We start from the raw sequence: 16,569 nt of genomic DNA, 5'->3' as shown, positions 1-16,569 counted from the left end.
TCATTCTTCATCAAGAGCTGTTCTTGTGTCAAAGATTTTCACGATTGTAGTGGAAATGCCCTTATGGATTGACCTTGAAGTTTCCTCCCATGTGAAGAGTCAATGGTTACCATTCAGCTCTAATCAACAGACACAGTTTTCAGTCTGCTTACATGTTCCTGAGCTGTACACTGGTAAAGAAATGCTGGTTCTTTGCTAAACAGTACTCCTTCAATTTCTCCACAGCTGGCATGAATTTGGAACCCAAAACACAACTGCATCATTACCCAGTTATCTGCTCCTGGAAGATTAATATCTGTGGTGAGGAAAACTATACCTTCACCTTGAAGCGCTGTGACGGACTTGTGCCAATGTGCCATGACAGCATCCAGCCTTACCTTTGCATGAGTCACCAGGACAAAGACTGGAGTAGGGCCTGAATATGCAGAGCTCCTCATGGTTCTCTTTCTCATTGTGTGGTAATGTGATCTCACAACCACATGAGTCTTATTTGCAAGGGAAACAGCTCAGGATGTGCAGCCTTTTCCACTGTCAAATTCCAAATGGACCAGAGTGGATCACATAATGGTGGACAAGATGTGAGTTTAGCATGACAGCTGCTGCTAGCCAGGTGGCCACTTTGACACTGGACAATTGGTGGAAGCAAATAAACAAAACAAACTGGGCATTCAGACAGGCTGGCAAAGTCATTATGACAAGCAGTGGTTCCCAAAGGGAGGGCTGCGGTGGTCTGGTAATTCATTTCTCCATGTACACGCATCCCTATCGTCGGTGGTCTATTGTTGGATTTGTTCTTCAGCACATCTCCTCACCCACCTCGTCACTGGCTTACACCCTCTTGTGTGCACCAGCATGTTACTCATATTCTTGTCTATAGATCTTCTATGTCTATTAAAAAGAGCAATAGCCCCAGCACTGATCCCTGAAGGACACCACCAATTCGGAAAAAGATAACCACCCTTGTGGGATTCAAACCCTGCACTAACCATTTAACCAACATGCCACCAGAATCAATTTCAGCTTAGTTATTTTACAAATAACCTCATGGATGAAAGCTACACACTATACCTGAAAATAACAATCTCTATGCAGTTATTTTGCAAATGAACAGATTTCTCCTGTATGCTATTTGTGGGGTAAAAAAATAAAATAGGATTCATTTTGTTTGGCTGGCTTGTTTACTGCACTTTCACACTATTGATGGTGATGTATATTGGAATGGTTTGAAATAAAAAGAGAAGCTTAGGAAGGATATTCATCTTAACAATGTTAATTCTTCCAGGTAAAGTGAAATGAAGGGTTGACCATCAGTGCAAGTCTTGCAATTTTTTTTCCATATAAACGGTAACATTTTGTTGATAAAGAGCTTTATGTCTACTTGTGATGTTTACCCCAAGGTATTTAAACTGATTTGTGATGATAAAAGGGAAGGTATCCGACCTCATATTGTATGCTTGAGAATTCACTGGAAAGAGCACACATTTATTTAAATTGATTCTGAAACCAGAAATCTTTTGAAATTCAATTAGTGCTGTTAGGACTGCAGGCACAGTATTTTCTGAGTCTGATATATACAGTACTGTATCATCTGCATATAGAGAAACTTTCAGTTCAAGTCCTTCTCTGATAATCCCCTTTATCTCATAAGCATTTCGACAGTGAATTGCCAGTGGCTCAATGGCAATTGCAAAAAGCAGTGGTGACAAGGGGCATTCTTGTCTGGTACCACATTCTAGTTTAAAGTAGTCTGTAGTAATGTTAATACAAACTGAAGCTTCTGGATTGGTATACAGTAGTTTGGTCCATGCACAAATGTTCAGGCCAGTCCCAGATTTCTCCAATTTAGTGAAAAGGTAGTTCCATTCAACCATATCAAATGCTTTTTCTGCATCCAACGATAATAATGTCTCTAGGGTGTTTGACTTTGTGGGTGAACATATTACATTAAACAAGCGTCGAAGATTGGAAGCTAAGTGTTTGCCTTTAATAAATCCAGTTTGATCTTGTGATATTACCGAAGGCAGCACTTTCTCCATCCTTTGAGCTAGGACTTTGGAAGTATCTTGACATCATTATTCAGAAGTGAAATTTGTCTGTATGATGCACATTGTAATATGTCCTTATTTTGTTTAGGAAAGACGGTAATTAATTACACTTTCACATTAAAGCAGAAAATAATGAACTGCACTTGAGCGCCATCCATTTGAGCCGAGACCACCTCAGAGCAGGTGTCTATCCAGTTTGAGTAAAGGGAATCGTTTCACTTGAAACATACACGGTAGTGCCAAAAAGAAAATGAGCTGCACTCAGTTCTTTAAATAATACTAGGGGGCACCACTCCCCGCTCACTTCACTCGCCCACCCCCTGGTTTGGTTAACCGGATATACAATTTAAAGAGATTGTTATTTTCATGCTCTTTCAATTCTATTTTGCATCGCTTCTTCGTGATCATAAATGTACACCCGACCGAATTGTGGTTTCTTCAAAATTAAACTTGTCGTAGCTTTAATTGTTGCGGGACCACAGATTCTCATAGAGTATGGTCCATTATTGTGTAAATCTATGTTTTGAGCATTGAATGATGCAAATGTGAAAAGATTATTGTACACTCGGATATTTTGCTTGTAGTGTTTCTGGATTTCACTTTCACCAAACAACAAATCTTTTAATTAACGTGGATACACCTCTTCATTGGGAGGCAACACTACTTTTCCCTGATGGCAACACGAATTAGATGATCTACAAGTCTTTGGCTTAAACTTTAAAGCCTTTCAATATCTACATACTTCTGACATATCACCATGTCCATATATTCAATCTCTTTTTGCTGTTCCGTTATTTCACCGAGTAATAATTTCCGTTTGTTTGTGCTAATACAATCTTTACTTTCTTTTTTTTTGATACTTTCTAATTTTACTACTTTCATGTTCTTTAACTTGCTCTGCATGTGTATTGTGCCAACATTTTTGAACCTCTTTATGAAGTCTTTTATTTCTGACCTCGATTGGACCTACAAGGTTTTCAATTCCACTTGGTCCTGGCTGATTATTACTTTCCTTATTTTCAGAATTTGCACCTAGATTATTATTTTTCTTTTTTTGCATTTTTTTGCCTTCTTTTCTCTCCAACGCTTTTGGGTCTCTTTTCGACGCACTGCTCTTTCTTCTTCACTTAGTCATTGATGTGCCATCTAGAACGTATAAAATTTTTAAGAGCTGAGAGCACATGAAGTGTGTCTGTGAAAAGCATTCCAACAACTGAGAGGTTAGATGTCCGTGTTCTTGCAGGACGTCAAAGTGTCTTTCTGAGAAGGTCAAGTCTCGACCCAAGATTTTTTTATAACAGAGAGATGTGAAGGGACCTTTGTAAAAAGTGTTTAGTTTAAGACGTTTGGGGTACACCATTATCATAAGTAATCTCCTTGATCTTCTATGGGCCATGTGTATGAATGACATTGTCTGTTGAATGATAATGAGTGAGGCACTTTTTCTCAATACCCAGTATATCAATATACTTTTAAGAGAATTGGGAGGACCAGCGCTGGCTGGCACTCCTGACCCACAGCTCCAGGGGACCTGGGTTTCATCTCCTGGCCTGATCACTGTCCGTGTGCAGTACAGTATATATGCTATCCTTGAGTTTGCATGTGTTTTTCTCCTTGTATGCCTGTTTTCTTCTCATATCCCAAAGATGTGCATATTAAGCTAATTGTTTACTCCACAGTGCTCCAGTATAAGTTTGTGGGAGAGTGTGTCCTGTGATAGAATGGCATGCTCTCTAATGGTGGGACTTGCGTCATGCTGCTAAAACAGTCTGCAGCTTACTTTGCTACCATAATTTTGTATTAAGTGGATGCAGCAAATGGGTGGATGGATGAATGGATGGATATTCACTCATTTTGGCATTTAATTTGAATTCTACTGCATTTGATTTTTTTTAAAACAATTTAAAGTGAAGCACATACTGCAGTTAAATTTGTTGCATCTATAATGACATACCCTGGTGTGTACTTGCAAGCTTTTATGCCATCAGTCCAAACACGTCCCATTGTTGTCACTGTAGCATCTTACTTTTTGTGTGTAGAATAGCTGCGGCTGGTACTACACTCTTAATGGCACTTTATGGTTCTCTGCTGGATTCTTTGGTTCCTCACTGAGCCATTGCTCGACAAAGAACCATTTCACTCTGGGATGGGTTCTTTGCATGTGAAGTTGGTTCTTTGTGATATTTTCTAGATATTATAATATCTAGAAAAAAAATAATTTATGGTTGGCTACCTAGCAAATATATACCTAACAACAACAAATTAAGAAACCCTGGACTTAGCCTGTGTTATTGTTGAGGCCAGGTATGGAAATGACAGGTCTTGAAACAGCAAGGCAACTGGGACGTCCCTTTTATTGTTCGTGGGCAATGGAAAAGCAAATAAAAAGAAATTATGCTTTTTGTGTCTCGTATGTGGGAATTCAGGAAACAAAGGGTAGCGCAGTTGCAGTTGCCTCTAGCACAGATCTCCATCTGGCGGGCTGCTCTAACCAGTAGTGACTCCTCCTTCCAGGATGCCCAGGGTTTTATGGCAGCTGAACCGGAAGGGGCAGGGTCAAATGTCTTCAATGGGTGGATTCTCTGCATTCTGGGGAAAAAAGGAAATTACAATGTTAGCAGCAGCACCCTCTCTCATATCGGTGCATTACTACATACCTCGATTAAGCTTATGAGGAGGTCCTCCGATGTGACATGGTACATATGCAACAAGAGTCCTTTTAAAATCATGACCCATTGGTACTCCACAAATCTGTTACCATCTTTACATGTAACCATAAATAAATAATGTGTTTATTTACTGCATGGCGCCTATTATGCATTTAAATAAACAAAGGTTCTTTCTGGAACCTTAATGTGGATGAGTCCCCTATGTCATTGCTCTGAAGAACCACTCTAGCACCTTTATTTTTAAGACTGCAGGTACAAGTAGTTTGCCACCTCTACTCCTTTGTTATTCCAGTGAGTTTGGAAGTGATATTTCCTAAGGAATAAATATAGTCAAAATATTCTGCTTTAAGCCACCACAAAATTTGTTTTCAAAAGATGTATACAATGATTACTGAAAGGGGCATCCCAATATGGTAGATTCTCTGTGGGTAAAGAACTGTGATGAAATCTGAAAGGTTGCTGGTTCAAATCCCGTTGAGAAGGGATCCTACTCTGTTAGGCCCTTAACCTGAAAATTGCTCTAGGGCCACTGTACAATGGCCGATCCTGCATTCTGACCCTCCAAAGATCATGCAAAATGACAATCTCCCCTTGGAGATTAACAAAGTATATCAAATCAAATAAGACAAAAAAACACATATTCACTGAGAATATACTTTGGACTACCAATACTTCAAGAACTAGCATTCATCAAAGAGTTTCACTAGCACACAGGCCCCACAGTAAATAAAGGAGATTGCTTAAATGTAACTGTGTACCTTCACGTGTTGCATGTACTACAATTCAAAACAAAAAATCAGCTTCTAACATGGAAAACTCACATAGCAACATTCAATGGACACTTAAGAGTGAATGCAGTAAACGTTTTTCCGTATATAGGGTTTTTAAGGGTCTCTTTAACACTATACAAGATCATTTAACACTGATATTGCTGTGTAAACACACATGCACATCATTTAGATTAGTAAATTAGGAATTATACAAGTCTTTAAAAAGTCTAAGCTACTTAAATCCTCTTTTGTTCACCTACTTACACAATGTGGCCATATCGCTTTTCATTTAAGTCCACGCACTACCATTGTCTTTAGTCTAAGAAAGTGACACCATTTTTGACAAGTGATGCTGGGCTAAATGACCTTTTCTTATTGAAACATGTCTCATGTTCTTCTATAAAATAGTATCCTCAGGACCTGCAGATCTGTGCTTGATGTTATTTTGGAAATGGTAGGTGAATGGCAGTTGGCAAGCTATGTGGGACTTAATGGCCTGTTTGTGCCAAAATATGACTAATGCTCTCGTACTCCATCTGACATCAGGATCAGAGGTTGGTTGTGTATTACATTTTTCACTAGTCCTCCATAGTACATCTTTTGTAAATGTCTTTCTGTTATACTGATGTCTAAATTACTGAACAGAGCTTTTCTTGTAGTTTCTTTGGTTAAGTAGTCATGAGAAGACCTGATTTGTATAAGTTTACAAATCTCTTTCAGTTATTTTACAGAGGAGTTTTCAGAAGTTACATTATATATATATATATATATATATATATATATATATATATATATATATATATATATATATATATACTGTATATATATATATACTGTATATATATATATATATATATACTGTATATATAGTTGGTTTTCTTGTAACATTTGTGATATCACTGGAGTAAATTATACTGTAAATGTTTGCTTTCACATAGAAAGGGTGTGGGTCTGTGTCCAAAGTTCAATTGCATTTTCAACGTTGTTGTAACTCGTGGACTGTATTTAGACATTTATACACAATACTCCCTTTGTTAATGGATTAATAAATTCCCACCATGTTGAATGGGCAAACACCATCATAAGCTTTGGTTCAGTAGCAAAAGAACAAGCAATATGAAGTCTCCTGCCAAAGAAAAAAAAGACAATCTCTAAGAATTCTTGTTCTTCTTATTTCTTTTCTCCAAGGTAAAATACAAAAAAAAACAATAATACTTTGTCTAAAGAAAATTAATTTTTGAAGGGATTAAATTCTTTAAGAGTATTCACTCTGTTATCAAAGCCAATAGATAGCACAAACAATGCAGAATATTTGGATGAGCTTTGAAAAGTCCCTGAGGTTACGTCTTGATGTGATAGGTGTTAATGGAGTCATGGGGCCAATTTAAGAGAGAAAACACAAAGTTTTTCAACGTATTGGGGAAGAAACATGGATTCATCACTTTCCATCTGAGACCAAAAGACAGTCAGTGAAATGATATCACCACATTTCTCCCTAAAAGAAGTACTGTAGCTACATTTTACTTATTTATGAGGGAAGATCAAGACCAATGATTTTTGTGTTTTGCTAATTAATTTAGATCTCTACATTTACATTTAAAGAAAGTTTCACTCAATTTTTCAAAACAAAGATACCTAACCACATACCAGTTTGAAAATACAAGAAACAGAAGCTAAACTCATGTGGACTGCTCATGCTCACTCAGCATCTTTGCTACCTCACATTTCCATCGCTTTGGAGCTCTCAAAGAAGCCATTCATTGGGAAGTCTTGGGAGTGATGATGAAATTGTTGAAGAGTCTAGCTGGTAAATGCTCTTGTGTCAGGAACATTGTTAGCTTCTCTTTGAGCCATTCTGTTACAATGTTTTCATAGTTAAAGTGATATTTCTTCTCATTATTTAATGACATCATTGCCACACCATTTTGCAATGTGTGTTGCCATTTTCAGTTGGCTTTTCATGGCCACTGCCGAATTGTTTGCAGTGATGCTGCCCTTTGCTGATTACAGTTTTTGTCGCCATTGCTGCTTGTGGCGTCATCATGCTAATGTTATGTAAGATGGTGGTCCACTGTTGTGAAATTCCAAGCTCTGGATTGACTTGCTAAAATAAAACACTTCTTCGAGTATTTAGTAAAAGGATAACATTATTTTGCATTATTATTTTCTGGCTTTCCTGTGTTTTGCCTGTCCTTGGACTCCTCCATTTTTGATTCCCGCTTAAAGTTGGGGTCTACAACTTTGTTCCTGGAGGGATGCAGTTGCTGCAGGTTTTTGTTTCAAACGGATTGCTTAATTAGAAACCAACCCTTGCCAATAACAAGTTTTATTTAATTGTATGGCTTCTTAGTGTTTTCATTATCCCATGTCAGGTCATTTTTATGATCGTAGATTTTTTTCCTTTCCAAGGATATTTGTAGCCTGAAGCAGATGAGTAATTTTTAGTCCTTCACTTTTTCCTCTTCACTTTCCTTCCAAGTAGTCCACAATGAATACACACAGGTGTAAATGGAAAAAAGTCAGATGGAGAACTGCTGGTTCTTTTATCATTTACATCGTATTGCTAATAAGAAGCATTTAAAAACAGTAAATGCAGCTGTTTAAGACCACATTAAGCAAATAATAGTGGGAAATCATAACAGGCAAGACCACTAAAATGAAGCATAAAATGCTGCTTGAGTATTGCTTCAACAACAATAACTGACATCTAATTAAGAGATTAGGTATTGTCACGCATGTGAGAGTAGGAGGAAGTTGTATGGACCAAGTGAGGGTAATTCCACGCCAGGCCAGGGGGTGGTGGGGTGCGCCAAACCTTCTTCTATTGTCTCTACAGACCAGATGTGGGAAAAACTGTCTGATTCATCCCTGAAAATGTCACTTCTGGTTCCGGCGCCTAGAAGAACATCACTTCTGGTTACGATGTCAGAAGGAGGCTACTTCCGGTCCCCCCATGTCACTTCCGGTCTTGGCATATAAAGCCATCTTAACAACCTGTTATCAGTTCTATTTTGGACTCCATTAAAGACACATCAATCTTATTTTCAAAACCCATTGCAGCCAGGCAGTGTGTCGAGTCTGATCATTTCACAGTATTGAACAAAAACCTGCAGCCACTGCAGCCCTCCAGGACCAATTCTGCAGACCCTTCCCTTAACGAGTTAATTTTCAAATAATGCAGGCTTAAATTATCCATTTTTCCACTGATAAATAGAATTTTGTTTATTAGCTGTACTACCCATCCAAGACAGGTTGAAATCAGAAATCAATGTTTGCAGTTCCCCATTTGTTGATTGCACATCTCTCTTATATGCCAGATCTGCACCATTTGTTGGAATGACAAATGCCATGCTTTTTGTTGCTAAAAATAGTTGTGATGTGCCATCTTTTGGAAAGACAGAGACATAGCAAGACACACAGACACTTCTCCTTTTATTAAGGTGGATTGCTCACTCTGATGATCTGTTGAAGATGATGGATATTATATAGAAAATGGGGAGTGTAGCAAATTTATCTAGTTATCTTAGGACTATGTTTAAATAATCCATCCATCCATTATCCAACCCTCTATATCCAAACTACAGGGGCACGGGGGTCTGCTGGAGCCAATCCCAGCCAACACAGGGTGCAAGGCAGGAAACAAACCCTGGGCAGGGTGCCAGCCCACCGCAGTTTGACTGTGGGAGGAAACCCACACAGACAGAGGGAGAACATGCAAACTCCACGCAGGGAGGACCCGGGAAGCGAACCCATGTCTCCTTACTGCGAGGCAACAACGCTACCAGTGCGCCACCATGCCGCTCATGTTTAACTAATTCCCCACAAAATTGCTAGTAAGAAAAAATTGTGCTGCCAAACTGTCTCTTTTCTTATAGCCATCTAGCTCTTAGCTCTGCTTTCTATTCTTCTGTCACAGTCCTCCATCAATCTCCTCTTCTTCTAAACCTGAATAAATTGGAGTTTCTTTTTCCTGCTGCTAATAATGCATCTTGTTGCGTTGCTTTTTTTTCCTAACAAAATGTATTTTGAACAGTATGTGTTAAAGCTATGCCATCAGTGACTTGTCTTTTTCTGTTCTTCTACCTCATAGTATATGGGGGCAGTTCTTTGTCCTTGTGTTTAGGAAATTTTACTTTATGGAATTCAAACATCAAGTAAAGTTTAACTTCTTTCTATAATAATTACTACTGATTACATTTTAATTTCTGATTAATTATTGAAATATCTATTTTGCATAATATATTAAGTCTCAGAAAATTAATTAGCTTGTAATACTACTTACATTCAATCAAACTATTGCTCAATTGTGTTACTTTTTAACCCATTTCACTTGCTTCATCATCCATCTATAGATTCACTTTCTGTCCCACTTGTTTAGTTCATGGCTACATAGAGCTGGTGCCATTCCCCACAGCCTTAGCTACAAGGCAGGTACCAACTCTGCATGGGGCAGCAGTTTGTGGCAGGGCAAATCCCACAGACACCCTCATTAGGCCAATTTAGAGTTGTCCAGTAACCTAAATTATACATTTGATACGTGGGAATGAAACTCACATATCTAGACACATGCCCACGGAGACAAGATGAAGAATATACAGTTTCCACTCAGGTAATGTCCAATCTGGTTTATGAACCCAGCAGCACCAACCATTTGCCCCTTACTTTACCATGGATCTTCAAAATAAGCATTTGTAAAAGCATACCCAATGTTCAGCTCAATATAAACAGCCCAATACAAACAGGCCTTTTGTATTCAGTTCTGAATTGGCTCCTTTTCTTCAACTGTTAAAGACTGTATCAATATCTTCAATTCTTCAGAATGAGTGTGCTGACTGTTCTTTACTTTGGAGTGTGATGATCAGACATTGTGCCAGGCATAGCTGCTACAGCCCCTTTGTTGACACCTTGCAATGGAAAAAAAGGAATTCATAAAATAAATGGATCCATATATGTAGTGAGCTAATAATATTTTCCTTTGCTTATAACACCTTCACCTGACACATACAGACAATAAAAACTTCTCCTGCTTACAATAAAAAAGAATGGCCAATACACAATATGATACCTTCTTTTGCAGAAAGTATATTAAGCTCCATTAGTTTGACTGATTCATTATTGTCAATTGGAGTTTATACTGAGCCGTACTTTTAGTTCAATTCTAAACCTATTGAGAACTCTATGAAGACATTTTTCAGAGTGCACCTTTGATCATTAATGCATGCTAGAATGACATACTGCATGTTAATATCTTTCCTGCTGTTGCTCATTTAAAACACTTCAGTGCTGCGATACTTTGAAATATGAGAAGATTCACTATGTCGTCCTCCTCTGGACAGAGATTATCATTTGTTTAGATTCCTGAAAGGTGCTTTTACAGGCCATTAATTTAGCAGAAGTTATCAGTAGAAGTGGTGGTAGATACTATTGTATATGCAGTGAAAGCATTTTGTTCTGAATAAACAGGAAAGCACGTGCAATGCTGGACTAAGAACTCTTAAAGAGTCCTATGCTGACAAAAGAACAGTGCCATCCTTAAGCCTGTTATACAACTCCTGCTTTTCCCTCCAGGCTGGATTTCCACCCACAGATTAACTGATTGCTTTTGCTTCCTGCTCCCCTTTTATGTGTCCTTAGCTAGGCATGACCAGTCATACCACATCGCAGATGCTGAGTTTGAGGGTTTGGAGTAACCTCAATAGTTCAGAGTCTGTGCAAGAGTGCTGTCTCCATAAAGCCCTTGAATGAATGAATCAGATGTGATGATTGGCTAATCTCGGGTTCCCTCATTACTTTCTTCATTCTGTTGTGGTGTAATAAACACAAACCATTGAACAGATGAGCCTCTCTTATATTTACATAATCCACAATATCTATTTTTCTTATTTCCATGCGGCCGTAATATATACATTGTACTTCCTGCCTAGTGCTCACTGGTTATCAGCTCTCTCACACACAAGAGCCACGGTATGAATTTAAGACCAAATCAAACCTGATTGATTTTGTCATGGTGAGCTGCAGAGCACTACGACTGAATCACTGTGGATATCACATTACACAACTGGCGTGACACAAGTATGCCCCACGACTTGCCAAAACTCTCTAAGATTGTGTAAACGAAGGCTGTGATGAAATATCACAGTCTCATGCTGGTCTAAGGAAACCAAAATCTTGCAAAAAAATGCATATTATATCATGACAGAGGTACTGTGGGGAAATGAGCATTTGGACCTATGGACTACTTTTTGTGCGCACCACACATACGTCATCCAGTTGTTGAGAATAAGGTGAGGCACTTGGTTTTTTTTAAGTCACTCAGTAGAATATGGCTTGAATACTGTATCTTGTGCTACGTTATACATTGAAGTGCTAATTTAGGTTTAATAAGGAGTTTATGCAAAGCGCCCACACTTGTCAAGAACAAACTACTTTTATTTCATTATTTTTATCATCTTATCTATAGCATCATCTGCACCATTTTGTACCCCATTGTTGTAACAAGATATGTCCTCAGGGTGCATGCATGTAATATCATGGTGGCTATGTCATAAAAGATCAGCTTGTGATTTGTTTAGTGACTGCCCTTTTGTTTTGTTTTTTTAAAGCAAAGGCTCTTTATAAATCATGATTTATTTTGACTTATTCTCAATTCAAATTCTAATCTCTTTTTCTCCTTGCCTGGTTAACAACTCACAGCTTGAATTGTTTCCCTGTCTGTCAGATGTCTCTCTCAGATGTCCCCTGAACAAAAGCAAGAAAGATCTTCCCTTCAATCTCATCCTAAATGATCTTTCCTTACAATGTCAAAGTCCCCCCTTTCTATTGTCATATCTCAGCCAGGGTTCTTCCCCTGACTGGGGTTCAAATGCTTGTTTTGTGTGTTTGTTGTACATTTTTTATTTATTAATATGTGTTAATTTTTCTTCTGTTTATGATATGCAGTTTTCTTTTCATTTTATGTGCCTGTACCTGTCTGTCTTTTGTTCCATATGTTTTGTTAGTGGTCCCAAAGAAGCATGGCCGTCTCCCAGTCACCACAAGGAACCCCCCCTCTGCCCTATAAATCCAGAGGATCTACCACAGTCCTTGGTGGTTCATTTTGAATGCGCTAGGGAGTTGGTGAATTTTCTTGTGTTCTACTCTGCTTTGTGATTTTGCCTGGATTCCTGACCATTTTGCTCTGTTTGCTCTTTGGATTACCACTGCTGTGCCTGGTATATTCTACAATGATTCATGTAGATGTGGGGCATTTTTCATATATTAAACTTTTATAAAAATTCAATGTGGCCCTTTTTGTAACTAGCCAGGGTTTTTAATGGGATTTCCCCTTCTAGTGGCCATTTTTGGAAGTGCCTTTGGGGCCTACATGCTTTGCGACTCCTAGTCATTACATCTATTATATTCTTGCACTTCTTTTGAAAACAAATCTCTACATTTCCTTAGATGGCTGATTGTATGTACCACTTGGCCCCCTTTATCATCCTCCTACTTTTATAGCCACTTACATTAGCAGTCATGTAGTACTACATGATACTAATATATACAGCAGGGGAAATAAGTATTTAATCCCCTGCTGAATTTGTAAGTTTGCTCACTTACAAAGAAATAAACAGTCTCTAAATTTTATGGCAGTTTCATTTTAATGGTGAGAGACAGAATATCAATCAAAAATCCAGAAAAAACACATTAAATAAAATTATAAATTGATTGCAAACCCAGCCACAGGGAATGCACAAACCAGTGTGCTTCTTCGTGCCGGTCCCAAGCTCAGATAAATGGGGAGGGTTACGTCAGGAAGGGCATCCGGTATAAAATTTTGCCAAATCAATATGCAGACAACAATACAAATTTCCATAATGGATCAGTCGAGCCCCGGGTTAACAACGGCCACCACCAGTACTGTTAGCCAACAGGGTGCTGGCGGAAATTGGGCTACTGTTGGCTGAAGAAGAAGAAGGAGAAGAAGAGGGGGGAGACATGTCCGGAAGTAGGAGGAGAGGAGGAAAGTAAAGAGAGTGGAACTGAGGGTAGGAACTTTGAATGTTGGCAGTATGACTGGTAAGGGGAGAGAGATAGCAAATATGATGGAGAGAAGGAAGGTTGATATATTGTGCATGCAAGAGACTAAATGGAAGGGGAGTAAGGCCAGGTGGATCGGAGGTGGATTCAAATTGTTCTATCATGGTGTGGATGGGAGGAGAAATGGGGTAGGAGTTATTCTGAAGGAACAGTATGTCAAGAGTGTTTTGGAGGTGAAAAGAGTGTCCAGCAGAGGAATGATTATGAAGCTGGAAATTGGAAGTATGATGATGAATGTTGTTAGTGCAACACACCCACACAAGTTGGGTGTGCATTGGGTGAGAAAGAAGATTTTTGGAGTGAGTTGGATGAAGTGATGAACAGTGTACCCAAGGGACAGAAAGTGGTGATTGGAGCGGATTTCAATGGACATGTTGGTGAAGGGAACAATGGAGACGAGGAGGTGATGGGTAGGTATGGTGTCAAGGAAAGGAATGAAGAAGGTTAGAGGATAGTGGATTTTGCCAAAAGGATGGACATGGCTGTGGTGAATACTTATTTTAAGAAGAGGGAGGAACATAGGGTTACGTAGAGTGGAGGAAGATGCACACAGGTAGATTACATCCTATGCAGAAGAGTTGATCTGAAGGAGATTGAAGACTGCAAAGTGGTGGCAGGGGAAAGTGTAGTTAAGCAGCATAGGATGGTGGTCTGTAGGATGACGTTGGAGATCAAGAAGAGGAAGAGAGTGAGGGCAGAGCCAAGGATCAAATGGTGGAAGTTGAAAAAGGAAGACTGCAAGGTTGAGTTTAGGGAGAAGGTGAGACAGGCACTGGGTGGCAGTGAAGAGTTACCAGACAGCTGGGAAACTACAGCAGATGTAATAAGGGTGACAGCAAGAAGGGTGCTTGGTGTGACATCTGGAAAGAGGAAGTAGGAAAAGGAAACCTGGTGATGGAATTAGTATACAGAGGAAGAGGATGGCAAAGAAGAAGTGGGATAGTCAGAGAGATGCAGAAAGTAGACAAGAGTACAAGGAGATAAGGCGCAAGGTGAAGAGAGGGGTGGCGAAGGCTAAAGAAAAGACATATAATGAGTTGTATGAGAGGTTAGACACTAAGGAGGGAGAAAAGGACCTGTACTGATTGGCTAGACAGAGGGACCAAGGTGATAAAGGATAAAGATGGAAACGTACTCACAAGCGAGGAGAATGTGTTGAGCAAATGGAAAGAGTACTTTGAGAGGCTGATGAATGAAGAGAACGAGAGAGAGAAAAGGTCGGATGATGTGGAGATAGTGAATCAGGAAGTGCAACGGATTAGCAAGGAGGAAGTAAGGACAGCTATGAAGAGGATGAAAAATGGAAAGGCCGTTGGTCCAGATGACATACCTATGGAAGCATTGAGATGTTTAGGAGAGATGGCAGTGGAGGTTTTAACCAGATTGTTTAATGGAGTCTTGGAAAGTGAGAGGATGCCTGAGGAGTGGAGAAGAAGTGTACTGGTGCCGATATTTAAGAATAAGGGGGATGTGCAGGACTGTAGTAACTGCAGGGGAATAAAATTGATGAGCCACAGCATGAAGTTATGGGAAAGAATAGTGGACGCTAGGTTAAGAAGTGAGGTGATAATTAGTGAGCAGCAGTATGGTTTCATGCCAAGAAAGAGCACCACAGATGCAATATTTGCTCTGAGGATGTTGATGGAGAAGTTCAGAGAAGGCCAGAAGGAGTTGCATTGTGTCTTTGTGGACCTGGAGAAAGCATATGACAGGGTGCCTTGAGAGGAGCTGTGGTATTGTATGAGGAAGTCGGGAGTGTCAGAGAAGTATGTAAGAGTTGTACAGGATATGTACGAGGGAAGTGTGACTGTGGTGAGGTCTGCGGTAGGAGTGATGGATGCATTACATCAGGGATCGCCTCTGAACCCTTTCCTATATGCAATAGTGATGGACAGGTTGACAGACGAGATTAGACAGGAGTCCCCGTGGACTATGATGTTTGCTGATGACATTGTGATCTGTAGTGATAGTAGGGAGCAGGTTGATGAGACTCTGGAGAGGTGGAGATATGCTCTAGAGAGGAGAGGAATGAAGGTCAGTAGGGACAAGACAGAATACGTGTGTAAATGAGAGGGAGGTCAGTGGAATGGTGAGGATGCAGGGAATAGAGTTGGCGAAGGTGGATGAGTTTAAGTACTTGGGATCAACAGTACAGAATAATGGGGATTGTGGAAGTGAAAAAGAGTGCAGGCAGGGTGGAATGGATGGAGAAGAGTGTCAGGAGTAATTTGTGACAGATGGGTATCAGCAAGATTGAAAGGGAAGGTCTACAGGATGGTGGTGAGATCAGCTATGTTATATGGGCTGGAGATGGTGGCACTGACCAGAAAGCAGGATACAGAGCTGGAGGTGGCAGAGTTAATGATGCTAAGTTTTGCACTGGGTGTGACGAGGATGGATAGGATTAGAAATGAGGACATTAGAGGGTCAGCACAAGTTGGATGGTTGGGACACAAAGTCAGAGAGGCGAGATTGCGTTGGTTTGGACATGCAGAGGAGAGATGCTGAGTATATTGGGAGAAAGATGCTAAGGATAGAGTTGGCAGGGAAGAGGAAAAGAGGAATGTCTAAGAGAAGGTTTATGGATGGGTGAGAGAGGACATGCAGGTGATGGGTGTAACAGAACAAGATGCAGAGGACAGAATGATATGGAAGAAGATCATCCACTGTGGCAACCCCTAACGGAAGCAGCTGAAAGAAGAAGAAAATAAATTGATTTGCATATCATTGAGAGAAATACGTATCTGATCCCCTACAATCCAGCCAGAATTCTGGCTCCCACAGATTAGCTGTGTACCCATGTGGCACACAGATTACAATCAATCAATCAGTCAATCAATTACAGATACTTCTGATCTCAATTCGTTATGTATATAAAGCACACCTGTTCACAGAATCAGTTTCTTCAATTCCAACCTCTCCACCACCATGTGCAAGACCAAAGAGCTGTCAGAGGACATGGTGAGAAGGTGACAACTGTTGGTGCGATTATTTGGAAATGGAAGAAAT

The 16,569-nt window shown here is 39.7% G+C and overlaps 1 pseudogene; it reads right to left on the bottom strand.

Annotated features, from left to right (window-relative positions):
- LOC114663748 (E3 ubiquitin-protein ligase SIAH1-like) lies at positions 1-819 on the bottom strand (annotated as a pseudogene).
- Between the last annotated feature and the right edge of the window lie 15,750 nt (positions 820-16,569).

The sequence above is a fragment of the Erpetoichthys calabaricus genome, chromosome 13 (genome assembly GCF_900747795.2).
Source record: "Erpetoichthys calabaricus chromosome 13, fErpCal1.3, whole genome shotgun sequence".
Taxonomy (NCBI): Eukaryota; Metazoa; Chordata; class Cladistia; order Polypteriformes; family Polypteridae; genus Erpetoichthys; species Erpetoichthys calabaricus.
Note: the sequence above shows the minus strand (reverse complement) of the source record. Positions and strands in the feature narration are given on the sequence as shown.